This window comes from Manis pentadactyla, chromosome 3 (assembly GCF_030020395.1).
Source record: "Manis pentadactyla isolate mManPen7 chromosome 3, mManPen7.hap1, whole genome shotgun sequence".
Classification (NCBI taxonomy): Eukaryota; Metazoa; Chordata; class Mammalia; order Pholidota; family Manidae; genus Manis; species Manis pentadactyla.
In genome coordinates, this window is record NC_080021.1 from 137,598,694 (window position 1) to 137,621,829 (window position 23,136).

The 23,136-nt window shown below is 40.8% G+C and overlaps 1 long non-coding RNA gene across 2 annotated transcripts; it reads right to left on the reverse strand.

The window, feature by feature from the left end:
* Positions 1–451: 451 nt before the first annotated feature.
* Positions 452–22,606, reverse strand: LOC118922060 (uncharacterized). Of its 2 annotated transcripts, XR_008996480.1 has the most exons (5): positions 22,414–22,606; positions 20,990–22,168; positions 5,129–5,256; positions 1,114–1,257; positions 452–802 (listed from the first exon to the last, which is right to left on the reverse strand). It is a non-coding gene; the product is annotated as an uncharacterized LOC118922060 (long non-coding RNA). The 2 variants fall into 2 exon arrangements; XR_005028615.2 differs by having other exon boundaries at positions 483–802; positions 20,990–22,606.
* Positions 22,607–23,136: the final 530 nt, after the last annotated feature.

The window sequence follows — 23,136 nt, forward strand, 5'->3', positions numbered from 1 at the left end:
AGTGCTGTGAGATGTCCAGCACAAAGTATAAGACATGACTGTTGTAAATTCTTACTATTGTTCATAAACTTTATATAGGATGACACTTCATTTTGGAGTTTTCCAACTTCTGCTACAAAATTCAAGTTATTGACTTTTCTGTTTTCCTGTGGTTGCTTTTTCATTTTCCATTTAATCAAAATACAGCATTTTTGGTTTTCATTAATCAGAGATTATTAATGACTTATGGTTGTTTATCCAGACAACAAAGTGCAACAATTATTAGAGTGGAATCGAGTAAAATTATTATAACTCAACTGTGTAAACATGTAAAAAGAGCAGGGGACTTTCATTGTTTTATTTTAATGTTATAAAGGTACAGAAAGTAGAATGGTGGTCAACGACATTAATTTGCTAGATATAGAATACACACAAAAAAAATAGATTAAGGGCAAAGCAATAAGGAACCTGAATAGTGGGCAGTTTCTCAATATCATAGCATTACAAATTAATCTTTCCCTTGAGTAAACAATTGCCCTCTAGGAATATAACCTATGGATACACATGTAAGTGATCAAAATGCACTGACAAGTAACTGCAGAGTGTTCTCAACTATGTGATGGGTAATCTACAGTCATAGGAGAAAGAAAGGATAAACCGGTGTCTCTCAAGTGAGATGAATTTGGGAGACGAGTTTGCAGTCATGACCCAACAATGGAAGAGAAGAGTAGAGAAAGGAGATGGCTGGCTTTGAGCAGCGGGGAGCCCATCAAGGGGAAGCCCAGGCTACTGCTGTCCAGCACCGGAGCTCTGCACCAGGAAGCTTTGGGTAGAAATGACAAGGAGGCAATTTTAGCTCATCCCCTCTAAGAATCACCTCTTTCCATTTCCATATTTGATGCTTTGACTTCTGGGGCAGTGGGGGAACTGCCCCTCAGTGCTAGCTCTGTCCCAGAGACAGTGAATGATCTGCCTGTGATTGTGCCTTTCGTGTGCAAACCGGCCAATCCAGAGCCACCTTCACATTCCAGGCCAGCATCCCCCCAGGGCTGGGTACCAGACAGCTAGAAACAGGCCCTGTGCCCCACAGCCTACTGAAAATGTTCAAACTAGCCAACCCCAAACCTGTTTAACCTGCATGTTGGCTTCTTCCTGTGCAAACCACAACAGAGGCCCTTGTCCACATGGTCCCCACTCCATCCGCCTCCTGACCAACACTGGTGCTGCCCTGGGTGGCTCAGTGTGCTGTGCTGTGCCATGCCTCCTATTCCTAAGGATCTGTGAGTATAAAAACTTCTGTGTCTGTGTGCCTACAGTAGTCTTACCACCCCTGAGTGAAACAAATCTCCCTCTTTGGAGATGAAGGGATCTTCATGGATATAGAAGTTCCCAAGGAACTTCTTATGGTTGGCTACAAAAATCACTTCCAAGTACAGAATGGGGGCACTGAGTCAGAGCCAGTTGAAAAGCCAGAGCATAAACAGAAATATGTAACTAGAGTTTGGGAGCCAGAGGATTTGGTGGGAGTTTCAGAGTTGAACCTTTGGAACTTAATAGGGATGAAATCAGAGCAAAATAGGTTAGAAGCCAAATCAAAACATTCCTGTGCAATTTAAGAAACCACCTGGGGGCTCACTGGTCTGGGGCTAAGTGGGTGATTCCTCAGGGTGTCAGATTGTCTTAAAGGATCAACAAAGGCCAAGGGAGCACCTGTCTTGGGCCAGGTCCCCCTGGGAAAGTCCGAGTGTGGGCTGGGCTTACTGCCCAGTGTCTTCGGGATCAGCATCTGTCGGGAGGTGTGGGAAGCTGGATGGGGCAGAGGGAGAAGCTGGGCTGTGATGTGGTTAAACAGTGGCCTCAGCTGGTCCTACAGGTGGTTCTGGAACTGGAGTGGCTGTTTAGAGTTGTCCTGAATTGAGGCAAGGAAGCTGGGCTTTCATACCTTCTTAATGTGTCTGGGTTACTTTGGGGGAGGCAGCCTCACTCTTGCCAAAAGCATTTCTGAGGGATGCAGCCATGGGCACCAGCAGCCAACACTCACAGCGGGGGAATGAGGCCCTCAATCCAGGCAGGGGCCCTGGGGGACACGTCCACTCAGCATCCCATGAAATAGTAAACTGGTACATACCATTCCCAGAATTGTGGATTTTATAGCCGAAGTCTTTTCTATTATTACCTGAAAGCAATGTCAAAAGTACTAAGATCTGTTGGACCAGGGAGGGGGATGGACCAAGCCTCTCAGTGATGGGTTCTGCTCACTCCTGTAAAGGTCTGAAGAATCCACATGTGATTGGGACTCAGAGCCCAAGGAGATGCCATCCTTCCTGGTAACTACTGACTCAGCTAAGCTGGGCAGCACTGCACAGTGGGCCACACTGGTGTCTAGCTGGGAAGTGGTTTCAGTTAATAGCAAAACCCCTAGGTGATCACCTGAAATGTACTCATCAGATGCAGTTTATCTTTCCTGGGAATCCTTTTCACCATTTCCCAAGTCCCTCTGCCCCCTAAGTGTGATGACTTAAATCAAGACGCACAAGCAATATGAAATAATTCACCGGAGTCACTCTGAGGCTTCCCTCCTGCCTGCGGCCCTGTCCTCCCCAGCACACATGCAGACAGTCACACACAAGTACAGTACTGTTCTGCAGGATCCTGAATTTTACAGATCTCCTGCTGAAGTTTCTGACTAATCGTAAGTTATTTGTTCAGAAAGATTTTATGGCTCTCATAAAACGTCTATTACAGTTTTAAAATAACTTGTAGTTTTTCTGTAACATGATGCTGCCATCTTGGTTCCCAGAGGGTGTATTAAATTCAAGTAGCAATAACAAATCATTTAAGCAATAAATAAATAACCTGAGACGGAGCGTTGTTAAGAGTTAATAGTCTCCCATACACTCAATAGAGGGTGAGGCTCCACTCAATTAAAGTGACCCCGGGAGGAGGGGGGGGGCAGGGGCCAAACTGCACCCAGTTGTTTTGTTGACGGTATTGAGCCGCACACATTCATTTCCTTCTTTATGCTGGCTCTTTTCAGCGGGGCAGGCTCGCTGCAGCCCCGGGTCCGGGAACAATTACGGTACAGTCTCAGAGAACAGAAAGAAAACGGGGGTCATAAATATGTTAAATGAATGCGTGGGTTTAAGTGGCTTTGTAAACGAAACACGGAGGAAACCTCAGACTAATTAATGAATATGAAGCAGTGGGAAAGCTGGAGGGTTTGGGGGAACAGTCTTGTTGTGGGGTGAGGGTGTGACATCTGTGTAACTGTTTTCTCCAGGAAGGTACACTTGCTTATTTTAGAAACCTTTTTGTCAAGATCTCAGCGTGTCTTGATGGAGAGAAAGTGTCAAGACTGGGTGACGATAAAGTGTTTAAAAGATAAATCCTATTTAAACTCTATTTTCTCCATTCAGGTTGTAAACTTGGCCTGAAAAAATGATTTTACAGATTTTAAAAATGTGTTGTCCTTGTATTTTGAGAAACATTAAAAAGAAAAAAGGAGAGAATGAGTTATATACAGAATTAAAGCTCATATATATAGACTTACTCCAAGTAAATGTCCTTTCTTAGATAAACTCCATCTGGGTTAAAGCAAAGATCAAGATTTTATAATGTCGCATTTCCATGTGTTTTGAGATATTTCAGTTTTTCTGTTTGGAGCGTTTACTATTTTTCATTTTGTTCTTTCTTCACTTTTTTTATTTTCATTTTATTAACAAAAATATCTTATCTCTGTAGGAAGTTGAAGGCTGCCCACATGTCTCATATGACCCATTTCGAACCCACAAATGATGTCCTGAGCTATGGGAGGCAAATCAGGGCTAGCGTTCTGCACATGTCCCTGAACTCCAAGGATGTTCACTCTGAAGGGCCAGTCACAGGCAAGGACCAAACAGAGGCCATAGCAGAGGGGCAAATGGCCAGGGGGCAGGGAGAGGGGGCAGTGAGAGGTGGAAGGAGAAAGAGAGGAAGACTGAGATGGAGAAAGGAAGAGAAATTGAGAGGGCAGAGAAAGAGACAGAGAGAGAGAGATTGAGACACAGGAGAGGGAGACGGGGGTGTGAAGAGAGAGATGAAGAGACTCAAGGGGAATGGAAATGTAGACAGGCACAAATAAAGCCACAGGGGGACACCAATATAGCAAGAAAAAAAATGCAAAAACAAAACAAACAAAAAACCCAGAAGCAATAGAAAAGTGGCAGGCTGGACTTCCTTGTTTAATTGATTAAATGGCTGCACTGTGAGCAATGGATTAAGTTAAACAGTTGATCTAATTCAGTTAAGATAATAAATGAGCAGTCCAACCTCTTGTTTTGGGGCCATTTCAGTGATCTTCGCTGAAATGATGAAAAAGAAAAAAATCCTTGCTAAACCCTATCTTTATTGACTCAAACAACTCAGCTTATTTTTATTGCATTTAAAGCTGCAGACTCAGTGAATCATAATCCTTGATGTAATTCAGCAATGACATGCATTCTTCCACAAGTTTTATTAAACATCTATTATAGGAATGATTGAGGTTAAAGGTTTTATGCAAAGAATACAAAAATGTTTAAGAGACTACAGTTGTTTTTAACATTAAAGAAACAAAGACACTCAGGGTTACATGGTAAACACATGTCAAATTAAATTATATAAAGATAAGAGCAGGATAACATAAAAAGCACAAGGAATGTCACAGAAGAAAATTCAATAGATTGTCTACGGAGAGATATAGATTATGAATGTTTTGAGGTCTGAAAAGAAAAGGCTTATAGGGACCTAGCATCACCTTTGATAGTTCCATGAAGGTGATGTTTTGTTTTGGGTCCTTGAGGACCTCTGATTCCCCACTAGGGCAAGAGGAGAAGAAAAGGCCATTTGGAGACCGTTCATTTGTGTATGATCCATTTTTATTGTTTTATTTATAAAGAACAATGAAAAGCATCAATGTAATCATATAATGTCATTTATACTTTTTCCTAAAAGTTCAACCTAATATATCATAAATTCAAAGAAAACTTACCTAAGCCAGTTTTTAGACCTCTAGTGACATTATTCCATGGAGGAATCTGGTGTTGCAAATAGCTGTTAAGCAAAAAGTGATAGTAACTCTATAATACCTTCCTCTTTTATCATCATCTGTACAAACTGTCAAAAGTCTTACCTTCATCATGAAGTAGTCCTTCCTATGTAAGACAGGACTGATGTCCTCTGAATAGCTTGTGGCTGTCAGGGCATGGTCTGGAAACCTCAGATGTGCCTTGGATGGAGCAGGGAGCAGATCAGTGATTGCTGTGGGCAGAGAGGTGGGAGCAGGGAATGACAGTGAACCGGCACCAGGTCATACTTGCAGTGATGGCAATGCTCTCAAAATTTGACTGTGGTAACAGTTGCACATCTCAAAAAGTTCACTAAAGTCTTTGAATTGTACACTTATTGTGAGGGAATTTAATGATATGTAAAGTACACCTCAATAAAACTGTTTTCAAAGGGAACTGTCTACCACGCCAGGCGGGGGATGTAAAGCAGGTATAGATTGTATGTTTTGGAGGCAGACACACACTTTTTGCCTAGTTAATGCCTGAGAATGTCCTCCAACCCCACAAAGAGATACCTGTCTCCCATATTTTGTGGAACTCAAAAGTTCCTTGTTCTAATTTTCATAAAGATATGAGAATAATAGAGAAATATTTCTTCAAGGAGAGAACGTTGTGATCACATGACAAATGGCAATTGATGATTCCCTGCTGTGAGGCCTTGTCAGGGAGGGGTGGCACCTGTGGTGAACAAGAGATACATGTCTCACCTCAAGGGCCAGCTGCCATGCAGGTCCATCCGTTGTGACCATGGGGAACGCCAGCCCAATGTTGCCAGATTTTTTATGTGTCCAAGAGAATTTGACAACAAAATCTAATTTTTTTAATGTTGGTTCAGACTTTTGAAACAAAGCGCTGCATGGTCCAAACCAAGTGAGATCAGTTCAGCAGTTGGGTTGAGTTTGCAGCCCCTGCTTTAGAGTCAGAAACATGACTCGGCACTTAATTGTGGATTTCCCAGTTTGGGTCACTGCCATTTTATTGGTGTAATTTTCACTCCCTAACTTTTTATGTTTCCTGGAGCTGGGGTTGGGATAAGGGTTTGGGCCTGATAAATATAAATATATATATATATGTTTTTTTGTGTGTATATATATATATATATGTATATATTGTGTAAATATATATGTATATGTATATGTATTTGTGTGTGTATGTGTGTGTACTGACCTCCACATGATGGCTAGATTTGTGCCCAATACACAGTCAATATCATTTATTTCATTAGTATAATTAAATATTATTTAAATAAATGTTTTCTTGAAGGCTAGCTCAATTATGCATCCTACTTCACCCTCCTAGTAAGATAGAGCCTGGACTCAAACCCATGTCTAACTAGACATTAATTAAGGTGATAAACAATGACTCCTCAAATTTTTCTTGGTCAGATCTAGTCTATAAGGAAGTAAAAATAAGATTGTTTCCAAAATTGGACCATCATATTATTCCTAAAATGTGACAGAGGCTATGCAAGTCCTTACCTTCCTTTTTCTGGGCACACACAAAGATTATATTTCCCAGTATCCTTTATAGTTAATTTGAGCCATTTGCATTCCAGGCAATAGAATGTGAGTAAATGTTATGTGAACTAATTTTAGGACTGGCCAAAGAAAACCTTGAATGAGCCTCTAAACTCTCTCTATTCCCATGCTACAGAAGTTGTGGAAGCTGTATATTGAAGAAGGGGGTCATTGTAAGGAGGAAGAAACCTGGGTCCCTGACTCACAGTGTGGAGGAAGATCACACAGGAGAGCCATCTGACCTACATCAGACTGAAGCATGAATAAGGAATTAACACATTTGTGTTATGTCACTGAGATTTGAGAGTTGTTTGTTACAGCAACTGACATTATGTATCCTGACTAATGCATACAACTTGTCTTTTCAGAAACAATCTAGAAAAAAACTGATTGCACATATAGGTGTTCAGATCCTTCTGATGTAATTAGTAACAACAGATTATTAAATAATCATATACTTTTTGTAGTTCACAAAGCTCCTCCACACACTATTATATTTAATGTTCTCAACACCACCTTGCAAGTGTACAAAATGGGACTAATTACCATTGGGACAGATTAAGAAGCAGAGATGCAGAAAGGTAAATGGAAGGAGCTGGGATTTAAACTGGAGTATCTCGAACGCTTATTTATTGCTCTATCTACACTGTTATGTTGTGCAGAGAATCCTCAAAGAGGAGGAAAGGATGCTTAACTTTGTTATCTGATTTTCTCACATTCATATTTCAACTTAATATTTACTCCCAATGTTCACTCCAAGCCTTCAGCATGACCTGGGTTCCTGTGCTAATGTTAATTATTATTCTTTCAGTTAGACTTCTGGAAAAAAAGAGGCAGTTGTACAACCTTGTCTACTCCATATTATGATTAATGAAATAGAGAAACTTGGATTTCCCAGTGTATCTCCTGGGAAAGTACAGAATTGCTTAGAATTGCTCATCCACAAGTAAAATATATAGTGTACAATTGTAAGTACAATTAGCTAAGTTTTGTTGTAATTTCTTTCTTTATTGGCATTGCACAAATTGACAGCCATTAGGAAAAAGTTAAAACACCTTCAAAACCATATTTTGCCCAAGAGAATAAAGAAAATATCAGAGGTGAATGAGCTCAAGGAATTTCCAAACTTTCATTCTCAAAGGTCTCACTCAAACTCTGCCAGTTCAACAAGGCTTTCCTTGCTCCTTTCTGTCTGAAATAACACATTTTAAGTCCATTATGATTATATTTTTCATGGTGGCCCAAAGCACAGTGTACTGTGTACCATAGCTCAATGGTTCTCAGTGGGGATAACTTTGCCACCCAGGAAACGTTGAGTGACCAGTATGCAGTTAATGAATGTGCAAAGTATGTTTCTCACAAGATTCCATGGTTAGAAGGGCCATATGCCTGGTTTAATGCTCCTCTATCACCTCTTATAATTGCTAATAATTTTATCTTTGAACTTATGTTCTGTAGGTGAAGTCTGATGGAGCAATGGAGCATGTGCGTGAACAGGGGAGAAATGTGCAGTCAGTGTGGTAGCCTTTCCCTGCCACCCCACTCACACCCCACATTCATTATGTCCCATGAGCATGTGATTTTGGGGGCACTGTGATGAGAAGCAGTTCAGCAAGACTTAAAGGTAGGGTAAGTTAAGTGTGTTTTGCCTGTTACTGAGTGAACTGGAGCATGCATGCTCCAACAAGCTAAGCTTTCTGTTTGAACCAGAACTTTCTCTGAGTGCAGAAAGAACATGTCATTCTAAGAAATGCAAATGGCCAAGGAAGCATCATATCCTTTCTTCTTCATGTTGCTTCTCTGCGTTAGCTCACCACTTACCCTGCAAATGATGATGTAGAAGAAAAGGGAAAGATAGAACAATCCATAGTTCCTTTTCCCTTCTGACCTCCCTAACTCAGCAGTGAGCTAAAGGGAGTGTGAACAGTATGTGTGTGTATTTGGTACATCTTCACTGTTTTCGTAGGAATGGAATGTGAGTTTTATAATTCAGGTGAGTCTGCATATAATATAAATCCTCTCATATTTACATTAAATATGATATCCTGCAGCATAAACAGTAAAATTCATGCCCATAATTTAAAATGTTTAGAATTTGTTGGAATGACATTAAATAACAAAATTTTAAAAACACGATGGCATGTCAAGAGAGAGAGAGAGAGTCCACAGAAGGAAGGAAAAAGCTATGTATTTTACTACCTTTAATGTCACTTTTTTCCCTCTGCTTTTTGAACGAGGGCCCACGTTTTGATTTTGCATTGGGCCTTGCAAATTATGTAGCTGGCCCTAATGGAGATATTTTAGATGATCACAACTGAGCTGGGGTACTTCTGGCATCTAGTGGGTTGAGGTCAGGGATGCTACTTAATGGTCTGTAATACACAGGTCAGCCCCACCACAGAGAAGTCCCTGGGCCAAGTGTCAGTGGTGCCAAGTTTGAGAAACAGGAGGCTTTTGGGTCTATTTATAACTAGATGTCAAATCCCTTCAGGTAACAAGTCATCTCTTCTCTTTCTAACTCATACAGTGCACTTTCTGGCATGGTGGAATTTAATAAAAACTGGTCACTAAATACTTGCTCTGTCGTTCAAAATCCTGTGTTTGTTGCTATCATGATCCTTGTTGCATAGACTTACTAAACAGCCTGTACAACTCGCAAATGGTTTGCTGGGGTCAAGCCAATGGCAGAACAGGAAACAGTAATCCAGTCCTTGACCTTCATGATGCCATAGATTTATTACTTCTCTCAACATTGTTGTGTAACTGGAAGAGCATAATTTAGAACTGAGAAGATTTGGCCATTAAACTTAGGAGGCAGATGTTAGGGAAAAGAGACATTAACTTAGTTCCTGATTTAGGGACTGATAATGGGCAGTTTATGATTTAATCATTTGTTATAAATGGTTATCATTCATCCCATTTCAAAGGCAAGAAACTTGAGGCTCCATGAGATGAAGTAACTTCTCCAAGTGCATGTACCTAAAGAATATGGACTGAGCCAAAAATCAACTGCAGGGCTGCACGACTCAGAAACGCAGGAAATGGTCTTCTCTGCCCCACACATCACCACTAAGGGAGAGAAGGTGAGTCCAGAGTGGAATTCCATTCCCCTTCCACATCTGTGAAGAGCCCCTTTGGAAGGAGGACTGAGGATCCCGTCATTCTCAAGGACAACTTTGAGAGTGACAAGGGGCCGCTGCTAATCCATACTGGGGGAAGCAAGTGTTAACCAGCACTGCTCCTGAAAATCGGAGACCTCCGCTGTCACCCTGCTCCTGGGCGGCCACTGAAGAGGGGCCCATTGCAGCAGAAGGGAGCTGTCCTGGTTACACCTGCTCCCTCATGGTGACCAGGGACATGGCCAGGACTTTCATTTGCCAGAATGAAGTAAGAACGGAAAGTGAAGAGGTAGATGAAAAGCACATGAGGCATACGGTTCATCATGAAATGAGTACCGGTACCACATTTTTTGCTTTGAGAGCATCAGTCTGAAAGAATTCCAGGAGAGTCCTGGTATCCTACAACAGACACATCTTAACGGATTTCAAATACACTCATTTCTGGCTCAAAGAAAAATCCTGGCATAGAACTGAGTCAGGTTTGCCTCATCTCTTGGTGTCTCTGGCTGTGTACATGTGCCCACACTTGAAGTGAATGTGAAAGAAAGGATTCTGACTTAAACAACCTCTGGCAGATGCTAATATTCTCGGTTTGCACCATATGTATATATGGTGTGGTGACCAATTAAAAAGGCTAAAATCAGAAGAACTGTAGCTCTTCCTTTCAAAAAAACTTTATTTCTTCTCCTCCTCTTCTCCCTCCTCCTCCTCCTTCTCTTATTCAGCCCTTACTAATAAAACACATGCAAATTAGACAGGCATTGCTGGAAGAAACTGGAGGGAAAGGAGCTACGTGGCTCCAGTGGACAGAAGGTTCAAATCCAGGGCAAGCATCCAGCCCCACACCCTCGGTTCATCTGAATGGCCCCTGCCACTGATATTCTACTCGTCCCCTGCCCCCTGAAATTTCTGTTGGGCACGAGAATCCAGGAGTCTGAATCTAAATTTGATGGTGGGCACACAGATTTGTTCCCATTCATAAAGAGTCATCACCACAAAGACCAGGAGGCTAGCATATAGGCCGTGGCCCCGTAATGTGGGTTATTTTCATACACTGGGTCCGTAACCCTTGGATGGCTGGATTTGCCATCTCAGCCATGAGCGACTCCTGGTTGGTGCTGTGGCTTCTTCCCGGACCGAGGAAAGCAGTGGGGCAGAGACCTACTCTTTTGTCTAAGATCCCACCAACTCTTGGCAGCGGACCCTTCAGTTCAAGCTTGCTCACTTCTGGAGTCCTGCCAAGCCTTGCACTAAGGAAATGACAGCATTTAATGGGGGGAGGGGGAGACAACTAACTTTAGCTTTACATGAAAGAGAGGGGTGAAATGGGAAAAATTAATTCATTGCTATGTAATAGGTGTAAAACACTTCAAATATGTAGAGGTTGCCATTTAGTTTAAAAAAAAAAAAGAGCCGGCTGCTTATTAGAGTGTGTCATCTTGACAGCTTGTGTATCCTGGTAGCAGCCGAAGGCAACATGGAAGTTGAGAAAGCCATCGCTATAAACCTCTGAGCTTTGCCCTATTAAAAATGTCAGGCAAATAAATCACATTTTAATGACCAACAAAGGTGGAGATCAGTAAGTTTGGAGAAGCCACCTATAGAAGTATCATATGGTGTTATTTAACAAAAGCTCACTAAGGTAGCAAATATTTCACAGCAATCTAAAGTTCAATGTTAAGATACAAATTAGAACATTAAGGTTGTATTCACATTTAGGCCAGCAATCTTGGTTTAAGCCCCCTAATTTTACGTAGGTGCTAGTTAGCCTTTCAGACTGTATATGCGTTTACAAGTAAATAGCTGTATTCCTATCAGATTGCTTTCTCTCTTCAGAATCTTCAAAATTAAAAAAAAAAAGTTCTAGTAACCAGGATTTTTAAAAGACATTTCTAAACTTGGCAATTAATTAGTATATTGAAGCCAGGACAGAAAGTCAAATTAAACAAAAGGGTGAAATTTACTGGTGAGGCAATGAATTTAAGAGTGTGCCCAAGAGCTCTGGGGCTGCAGTGCCAGTGAAGATCAAACTGTCAGGCTCAAAGAAAAATAGATCCCGTAAAAGAAATAATCCTAGGGCTAAACTTATTCTTAGTGGCTTTTCCTTCTCTCTTCCTCACTCCTCTGGACCCCTGAATTACATATCCATGCTCAGACATACTCAATGGAAAAAAAAAAAACTAAATCCCACATCTTTTGTAAGCTACCCATTTTGGTAAAAGTTTCAAAATTTCCTTATTTAATGAGTTGCTCCTTACAAGTACAAAAGATATAAATAAGGTGCCATGATGGGCAATAAAGGAAGATCTTTGAGGTCTTGGGGTAACTGTTTAGCGGGGGTTGAAGACCACTTCTGATGCTCACTCTAAAAGAAATATTTTAAGCAAACCATAAAAGCAGGCTTGACCCTTCCATGGGCCCATCATAAATCAAGTGTTAAAGCCAGGGTGAGAACTGGGGAGGAGGTCAGAGGTGGGAGAGAGGTCACAGAGAAAGGACAGTGTGAGAACCTGGGGGGTAAATCAGAGGGGAAATGGGGTGATCTTTTAGCTGGGCAACATCATTTGTTCAGAATGATGTTGCCTGTAACTATACATTAATAAAATTATGGCCATATGAAAATGCCCATGGCAGAACTTAAAACCTGGGTTGGTTTAGTTATAATGTCCCTTGTTCAGCAAAAAGTATATTGAAACTTGGTAAAGGTCAGCATCAATCCACTCTGTCTTTAAGTCCTCAGAAAGTTTCTCCAAATAGCTGTGAAGACTTACATCTCTGTTTTGTTTTCATTGTTAGAGGATAGATCTTAAAACATGCAAATGATAGTCAGACATAGATACCTCACTCACGGTATCTCTGAGTATGTGATTTTTGCCATATTCTGAGGCAGACAGGCTTTAATTTTTTGCCAAGTTAGTCTTACACTCACAAGGAAAGCTTTGAGCTAGTCCCTTCATTAAGAGAGAATATTGAATGATGAGTTTGTTAGCTAAGTTAAAAAACAAAACAAAATTTGCTTTTGTGGAAAATTCTGTATCAAATGTAAAAAACTTTGAATGATCTATGTATCAAATCATTTGTTTCCATGGGGTGGAATCAAGTTTGAAGCCCAGACAATTAAAGTGATTCACATTTAAATGAAACGTGGCTTGATTGATTTGTAACGACACAATTTATTTGGTAATAATGACATTCCTTGAGTTTGGCCAGGAAAACAAAGGTTGATTTATTTCCTAATAACAAAGACAAATGGCCCTTCTGCTCCAGCCTCTTCCTCATTCTCAGTGGTTCAGGGCCAGGTTGCAAGGGGACTCTGATCTGTTCTCTTACTGCTAGGAGAGAATTCTAGACAGAATCTTCAGAAACATGCATCTCAGTGGTCCTGATAATGGAAACTAGACAATTGCACACCTGAAAGTTTTAAAGAGCCACATGCTATTTCTTTCCACTTGTAATTGCACAACTTTGTACTTAAAGCAAAGGGTCATGCCAGAAAAATAATGCATCTCATGCAAAGCACCTTAACGTTTTTTGTTAAAGACATTTATAAAGATAGAGCTCTAGCTGGTGTATGTTTTTGAGACAAATCTAAGAAGACTCCGATGAATGGGGTAAATATTATGAATATCATTATTATAATGATACTGCTCATAACATGAAGAATATTATCCCTAAAAAATGGTTCAATGTTTTATATAGATGGTGAACTTTAAATAGGATTTTAATAACACAGATATAAGTGGACCAACTGGGTAGTGTCTACCTAAAGTAATAAGGAATAGCAAAAAGTAATAGAAGGGCAGACAGATTAATAAGATAATTTTTAGCAAGTACGTGGTTTCTATTTTTAAGTGATAAAGTCACAATATTAAGATTTTTAAAAAATTTCTCATTTTATTTTTAAAATCGAGACATAATTTCCATATAATATTCTATTAGTTGCAAGTATACAAGATAATGACTTGATATTTATATATATTCCAAGTGATCACCACAATAAGTCTAGTTAACCTCCATCTCCATGCGTAGTTACAAACTTTTTTTCTTGTGATGAGGACTTTTGAGATCTACTATCTTAGCAACTTTCAAATATGCAATACAGTATTATTAACTATAGTTACTATGCTGTATGTTCCATCCCCAGGATTTACTTTATAGCTGGAAGTTTGTGACTTTTGACTCCCATCACCCACCTCACTCACCCTATCCCCTATTTAATTGTAATACATTTCTAAATGTTCAGAGAAAAGCTGAGGCCCTTGGAAGTTTTAAGCAGCAGAGTCCTTGAGTGGCTTATAGAATCTTCTGTGACCCACTGGGGAGAGCAGGCCTCTGCTCTGTGAGGAAGACCCTGGCTGAGGAAAAGAGGTCAAGGGAAGGAAGCAAGCAAGTTGGAGTCATGTCCTAGTGTGATTCTCCAAGGTAGGAAAATGCATTTCTCCTTAGTAGGAAAATGTAGTAATAAGAAAGGTAAAGAGTAGTGTATAACCTCATCTCTGTTCCTTTCTGCAAACAGAAAGCTTTTCCATTTTGACCTTGAGGGAAGTTGGCACCTGCTGCAGATAGCTGTATCTAAGAACAGATGGAGGAGGTGAGGAAGCAAGTTGCTCTTTGTCTTCCAAAGCAGCATTCGTACATTTAAAAGATGAGGCCCTACTATGCACTGGGTGCTGCTCTCCAGCTCACCACACAGCCGAGAAGGTGGCCAGCTGGGGCTTGGCTTTCCTGGAGCTTCCCTTCTGATGCAAAGTTCGGGGAACAGAAGATTAAAAGGCAAGCAATCGGACACTTCCTGACAGTAATAGGTGCTAAGTAGGTGGTAAACAGGACAATGTGCTAGAGAGAGAAAGTGAAGGCTCAGGGGTGAACAGTCAGACAGGTAACCTACGTGTGAGTGGGCAGTGGATACTGTAGAAGGAAGACTGCTAGTTAGCACAAGCAAATGCAGCATCTTTTTCATGTTTTAAGAAGTCATAAGGGTTCCATGGACATACAGTGGGGAAATGACAGCCTCTTCAACAGCTGGTGTTGGCAAAACTGGACAGCTACATGCAAGAGAATGAAACTGGATTATTGTTTAGCCCCATACACAAAAGTAAACTCAAAATGGATTAAAGACTTGAATGTAAGTCATGGAACCATAAAACTCTTAGAAGACAACATAGGCAAACATCTCCTGAATATAAGCATGAGCAACTTCTTTCTGAGCACATCTCCTTGAGCAAGGCAAACAAAAGCAAAAATGAACTCATGGGACTACGTCAGACTAAAAAGTTTCTGTACGGCAAAGGACACCATCAACAGAACAAAATGGCATCCTATAGTATGGGAAAATATATTTGTAAATGACATATCCAACAAGGGGTTAACATCCAAAATACATAAAGAACTTACCCACCTCAACATCCAAAAAGCATATAACCAGATTAACAAATGGGCAGAGGATATGAAGAGACAGTTCTCCAAAGAAGAAATTCAGATGGCCAACAGACACATGAAAAGATGCTCCACATCACTAATCATCAAGGGAAATGCAAATTAAAACCACAATGAGATATCACCTCAAACCAGTAAGTATGGCCAGCATTGAAAAGACTAAGAACAACAAATGCTGGCAAGGATGCAGAGAAAGGGGAACCCTCCTACACTGCTGATGGGAATGTAAGCTAGTTCAACCATTGTGGAAAGCAATATGGAGGTTCCTCAAAAAACTAAAAATAGAAATACCATTTGACTCGGGAATCTCACACCTTGGAGTATACCCAAAGAATACAAGCTCTCAGATTCAAAAAGACATATGCACCCCTACGTTTATCGCAGCACTTTTTACAATAGCCAAGATATGGAAGCAACCTAAGTGTCCTTCTGTAGATAAATGGATAAAAAAGATATGGTACATATATACAATGGAATACTATTCAGCCATAAGAAAGAAACAAATCCTACCATTTGCAACAACATGGATGGAGCTGGAGGACATTATGCTCAGTGAAATAAGCCAGGCGGAGAAAGACAAATGCCAAATGATTTCCCTCATTTGTGGAGTGTAACAACGAAGCAAAACTGAAGGAACAAAAAAGCAGCAGACTCACAGACTCCAAGAAGGAACTAGTGGTTACCAAAGGGGAGGGGTATGGGAGGGCAGGTGGGGAAGGAGGGAGAAGGGGATTGAGGGGTATTATGTTTAGTACACATGGTGTGGGGGATCATGGGGAGAGCAGTGTAGCACAGAGAAGGCAAACAGTGACTCTGTGGCATCTTACTACACTGATGGACAGTGACTGCATTGGGGTATGGGTGGGGACTTGATAATATGAGTAAATGTAGTAACCACAGTGTTTTTTCATGTGAAACCTTCATAAGAGTGTATATCAATCATACCTTAATGAAAAATTTTTTAAAAATAAAAAAAAAACAAAAGAAGTCATAAGGGTTTAGGGTATAATAAACACCTGCATACCTAAACACCTAAAACTCACAATTAATAAATGCTAACATATTGTCATTTGGGCTTCAGTTTATTTTAAATGAAAGAAATGAGAATATGGCAGCTGAAGTCCTCTTACCTGGAGCTCGCCTCTTTACTCCAATCCCTTCCCTTCACCCTTCCCTCCCTGCTGGAGGTCACCACTATCATGACTTAGGTGTGTGGCCCTTCCAGTCATGTTGTTATACTTTCACTGCATGTATCTGTGCCCAAGAACAGCAGTTTTGTCTTTTTAAAATGTACACAAATTGCATGATTCTGTAGATAAGATTATGTTATTTGCCTTTTTATTCAGCACTGTTTTGAGAGTTACCCAAGGTAATACTTATGGATCTAATTTGTTTATTTGGTGGCCCTATAGTAATCCATTCTGTACTATCATTTATTCGCCATTACTGCATTAACAAACATTTAGATTTTTGACAGATTTTACTATCATATCCATGCTTCGTTAAACATTCTTATACCATGTCTCCTCTCGCACAGATGCAAGAGTTTCTTTAAGATATATACCTAGACGTAGAATTGCTAGGTAGGGATGGGTATGCACCATGTATTCCAGGTATTGGCAAATGGCTCTCCAAAAGACTATATACATTTATAGTGTCATTAGGAGCATGAGGCTCCTCCTTTCCCCCATTCTTGCCAGCATCTGGTGTTGTATACTGTATCGTTACCAAGTGATATTACCTTTTTTACATTGACATATACAATAATGTTATTTCTTTGATTACTAATGAGGTGAAACAACTTTTCATATGTTAATTCTTCTTTAAGAGGGAAAGGAAGCATGATAGTCTGGCTGATGTTTTAAAGCCTCCAAGACAAGAAAATCCTCTGCTGTTTTAATCCAAAGAAAAACCATTTTTGATGGCTGACTGAAGAAATGCAGGAGAAATTAACTAGCTTCTCTTGGCCCCTTTTTCTTCATATAAAATTATTGGTTCCCTACAGTATGGGAGAATATATTTGAAAATGACACATCCGATAAAGGCTTGACGTCCAGAATATATAAGGAGCTCACATGCCTCAACAAACAAAAAACAAATAACCCAATTAAAAAATGGGCCGAGGAACTGAACAGACAGTTCTCCAAAAAAGAAATACAGATGGCCAACAGACACATGAAAAGATGCTCCACATCGCTAATTATCAGAGAAATGCAAATTAAAACTACAATGAGGTATCACCTCACACCAGTAAGGATGGCTGCCATCCAAAAGACAAACAACAACAAATGTTGGCGAGGCTGTGGAGAAAGGGGAACCCTCCTACACTGCTGGTGGGAATGTAAGTTAGTTCAACCATTGTGGAAAGCAGGATGGAGGTACATCAAAATGCTCAAAACAGACTAACCATTTGACCCAGGAATTCCACTCCTAGGAATTTACCCTAAGAATGCAGCAATCAAGTTTGAGAAAGACAGATGCACCCCTATGTTTATTGCAGCACTATTTACAATAGCCAAGAATTGGAAGCAACCTAAATGTCCATCCATAGATGAATGGATAAAGAAGATGTGGTACATATACACAATGGAATACTACTCAGCCATAAGAAAAGGGCAAATCCAATCATTTGCAGCAACATGGATGGAGCTGGAGGGTATTATGCTCAGTGAAACAAGCCAAGTGGAGAAAGAGAAATACCAAATGATTTCACTTATCTGTGGAATATAAGAACAAAGGAAAAACTGAAGGAACAAAACAGCAGCAGAATCACAGAACTCAAGAATGGACTAACAGGTACCAAAGGGAAAGGGACTGGGGAGGATGGGTGGGTAGGGAGGGATAAGGGGGGGAGAAGTAGGGGGATATTAAGATTAACATGCATGGGGGGGTAGGAGAAAAGGGAGGGCTGTACAACACAGAGAAGACAAGTAGTGATTCTACAACATTTTGCTATGCTGACGGACAGTGACTGTAAAGGGGTTTATAGGGGAGACCTGGTATAGGGGAGAGCCTAGTAAACATAATATTCGTCATGTAAGTGTAGATTAGGGATACCAAAAACAAAGCAAAAAAAAAAAAAGTTCCTGTGTGGTAACCTCCAACGAGTTCTACACAAGGGTATAAAGGGCATATAAAAGTGTAGGCAAAGGGTCTGTTTGTGTTTATACAGAGGATCAAAGCCTAATTGGGCTACCCCGAAAATGAACTAAGATACGATATGAAAAAGAACTTCCAACATCTGCACTCTCTGGAAGACTCATGCCAGAAGATGATCATCAAAAAACCCCAACAAAGATCCACGCACTGCTACAGCTGTAGATGCACTCATCCCACCAGTTCCTGGACTTGCCATGGGAATGAGGAAGGAGATATCTAAGCTGGCCTGTGCATACAGTAAAACAACAAATTTGACTGGATCTATACTGTTGGAACTCAACCAAGAATTTGGAGAAGTGCAAATTGTAGCGCTCCAAAGTCTTATAACTACAGACTATTTACTGTTAAAAGAACATATGGCATGTGAACAGTCCCCAGGAATGGGTTGTTTTAATTTGTCTGATTTCTCTCAGACTGTTCAAGTTCAGTTGGACAATATCCACCATATCATAGATAAGTTTTCACAAATGCCTAAGGTGCCTAACTGGTTTTCTTGGTTTCACTGGAGATGGCTGGTAATTACAGATATGCTTTGGTTATGTAACTATACTCCTATTATGTTAATGTGTGTGCGCAATTTAAGTAGTAGCTTAAAACCTATACATGCTGAAGTTACTCTACAAGAAGATATGTCAAAGAAATAATCAATCTTCCCATGTTTTCTTCCGCCTGCTACTTCTATAGCTTTTCTTCTTCCTTCCTAATTACAACCCTTAAATAGAATTCGTGCCTCATATCAAATTTACCGAGTATCATAATTCTTCCAAGTGGTAAAGATACCTCAAGACAAATGCTGGGCATAGAAGCCACAGGGCATAAATATGCAAAGAAGTAAAAAGCTAACCTTTTCAAACAATAAGGCTTCCCTCTCACTTACCAACTTCACATTTCCCTGTATGGCCCCGGAAGATGACTGGTTAGCCAGAGACGGGTAAGATTCCTCAAGGGAGGAACAACCTAAAACAGGCACAGTCACAGGGGGGCCATCAGGTGAGAAATTGGGGATCAACAGAGGTGAGGCTTAGAACCTCACCCCCCCTGTTCTGAGAGAAATCTTCTGCATACGTGGATGTTTTATTGCCCTGGTCTAGCTTGGATTAACACATAGTCTACAGGCACACACCTGATCATCTACATTTGCTCTCTTACAACACAAAACTATGTTTTCTACCTTTATCTTGTATCTACCTACCACTTCAGCATTTTATTAAAAATAATAATAATAAAGAGAGAAATGTGGTATCCACATATAAATCAAGTATAAAAACCAAATGAGTATTCATATTTGAACTGTTTAGAGTTCATAATGCATGAGCAAAACCAAAAGTTTCTGTGATGACTGCCCTTGTACTGTTCACTATATAACTTATTCATTATGTAAGAATTTGTTCTACATGTAAGAACTTGTTTGTTATGCCTCAGAAGATTGGAGACTGACAAAAATTAGGCTTGGGGTGGATTAATGATTGTGCATTGAGCATTGACTCCCCTATACAGAATTTTATTGTCGTTAACAACCATTTGATCAATAAATATGAGAGATGCCCTCACAAAAAAAAAAAAAAAAAAAGGACAGACTTCCAATGGTAAAATAAATAAGTAACCGGGATGTAATGTATAGCATAAGGAATATAGTCAAGATATTGTAACAGCTTGGTAGGGTGATAGCTGGAACCTAGAATTATGTATATAAATGTTCTACCACTGTGTTGTACACTTGAAACTAATGTAATGTAATACTGTGCGTCAACTACCCTTCAATAAAAAATAATTATTAAAAAAAAAAATTATTGTGTTGTGCATGAAGATATTATACTAATAGAATCATATAAGGGGTTTAATGTTTTAATGAAACTAAAGTGATTTTTTAGCACAAATAAAACATTTCACAAAAGAAGAGACAGACCCCATGAATCCAATGGTCCTGAATCACCCAGTGTTTGCTAGTATGGTTCTTACGTGGTAGATAATACCAGGAGCCAGAAGGAATCTTTAAGGAGACCCCAGGAGGAAATCACAGCAGGCACGACTGAGCCAGCAAACAGTGCTGGAGACAGGTGGAGACAGAGAGACAAAATTCATGAGGGCTGCGGGGTGCCTGGCACCCCTCCCTGCACCGTGTCTGACTGTGTCCCCATTTTCCAGCCAGCTCTACTCGAGAGGCAGAAGCTGTTCTCTTTTCTAACTGATTCTCCCTGGAGTGCTCTCAGAGATTTTTCTTCTCACAGTCCTCACCTACCACTGGTTTTTAAACTTAGCTCAAATGATAAACCCTCAAACGGGAAGCCACCATTGGTGGTTATGCCCTGCAGTCTCATTTGCATGTGATTACATGAGCGGACGATTCATGTAATGAGATGTAAGAGTTACCAGACAGTTTTTAAAAATATGCTAGGGAATTTTTTCAAATATTACGTCATGGTATCTAAACTGGGAACTAGGTGTTACCATCTCTGTTTAACAGACACGGAAGCTGAGGCTCCGGAAGACAAGTCCCTTTCCCAAGAACACAGGCTGAGCAGGCTGAGGCAGCACTGCCACTCCAGTCCCACAGACCCTGACTCTGTGCTCGCCATCTTGCATGATGCCAACTGCCACCTTACACTGACTCTGGACTCAGTTGGAGAGTTGTGCCACACTGATGACTTGGAGTTCTGTAAGACTGGGATTCCAAAGAAATAGAAGATGTAATTACCTGGTGTAGAGCAGGGTGCTCTGTGGTCATGTGCAATGGGGTCCCCAGGCCTCCTGGGTTGCACCACTTCACCTCATCTTTGGCAGATATTAGCAGCACTTCGTTTTGCTTCCACTCTATTTCAAGATATCCATGTGCTATTATCAAGCCTTAGTTTTATGGTCCTGATTAAACAGGTGTAAGAATACAAAATTGATGAGATGGTAGTAAGGATCAGCTTGAAAAAATATATTGCAGAGATAGTGATAAAGTTATCTTCTACTCCATTCTTTTCCCTGATGTGGTCCCTGGTACTCTAATGTGTTTTCCATTCTATCATAACATGAATCTCTTCTCTTACACTTACTGTCTCTTCTGCCTTATCACCTGCCTACCAGTTTTTGCATGGTTGCCTCTTTTCCTTTAGGTCTAGAGTCAAATAGTATGTCAGGAAGGCTGGTATAATCACCTAACAACACTCTACAGTTTTTCTCTATAAATAACCCCTAGGTTGTCTCTTTCCTATTAGTTGAATCAATCTGAAATTATCCTATTGACTTATTATCTTGAGATGGAGATTCCTATAGTTCATTACTGAGTCTCCAGCACCCATAATAAAGCCTAGAAAATGGGGGTTACTCAGTAAAAAGGTATTAAATGGCTGATTGAGTGAATAAACAATCTCATAACAGAAACAGAGAAAATGATCAGAAAACCCATTACAGCTGCATTTCCCAAAAGAGATTTAGCAATGAACATGAGGGCGAGGGGGCAGGGGTGGTCGTACTTTCATTTGGTTCCAAAGCCCCGGTCAGTAAATAACTGACTTCAGAGGCAAAAGAAACCTGAGACTTGACCCTGCCTCTGGGTTTTGCATCCCAGCTCAGAACACTCCCTCTTCTAAGTATAACTGGGGCTGTTTGGACCTTCCTTCCTCTGCTCCTTTGGTGTGTGTTCTGGGCCCTGCAAAGGCTGCTATTTACTGGTTTTTGTCGAGCCAACACAAAGTAAATATTTTCAGTTCCCGATCGCGGATGAGAGCAGGGGAGAGATCAAATGACAGTGCCTGGGAGCCAACTCAGCCTCGTGCAACGGCAGGCTAGGTTCCATGCTTGCTGGGAGCCCACCGATTAGGAACACATGGCAAGGGCAGAGTTCTTTCCAGCGGCTCAGCCACATATGGGGAGAGTTTCTGCAACTCTGAGGAAGAAATCAGTAACAACAAATCAAGTGTCAGGTGCTGTCAGGCCCACGCATTCTCCAAAGCTTGTAAATGCCCCCGTACATACAGAGATGCCCATGCATTACAGATGTGCAGAACAGGAGGCTGGATGGGGAAAGGTGCCCAGCAAATCAGGAAGAGGAGCAAGAGACTTCTGTGGGATGACCATCAAAGAAAGCAAAGCCTTGGTCGTACCAAGCTCGTGTTTGACACTCCCGCTTACCTGTAAGTAAAGTCGCCAAAACCTGTCCTTGCTGTTTGTTTTCTCCTACAAAAGAACAAGATTCTGGATTCTGATAGAACGCTTGAAGAGTGAACTGAAACGAAGCCACGCTGAGGCTCAGGATCCCACCGCCCTTCTTGTGCGGGGTGGGTGGCAGCTGAGCCCTTCCAGAGGCTCTTTTGCTCTTGGCCAACTGGAGGGAGCAGTGGGGCTTGCCCAAACAGGCCCCGACAGGACACTTTTATTTAGTTTCTAGCATGATTAATTTAATTTGTCTTAGGTTCTGGGAAACTGGTTATACTACAAGGTAGCTTCCTGGAAACTTATGAAAACTTACATCCAAAAATTCTTGAGCGAATTAGATGTTAAGGGGCCAATTGTGTATGTTTCAAATCAACAAGCTGCTGCATAGGTGAAACTGATCTATGTAGAAAAGGTTTCTAGCTGAGAAAAAATGAAGTTTTAAGAAATTCTTCTCAAGCCTTCTTTTTCAGGCTCACTTTTTAAGAATCATTGGAATCTCCATTAAGAAAGGCACTAAATCTATCATCAGAAAGGTATCCGATAGCACTCCCATCTGATGCTGCTTTAACATTTTTAAAGGATTCACTTAAGAGCGGAGGAGCTTCTCTCTTAGAAGCTGGCAGACTGCTGTTCTCTGTGGCAAGCACAGGCAACCAGGGTCATCCCAGGGGTGAGGCACAGCCTCACGGGGCAGAGTCC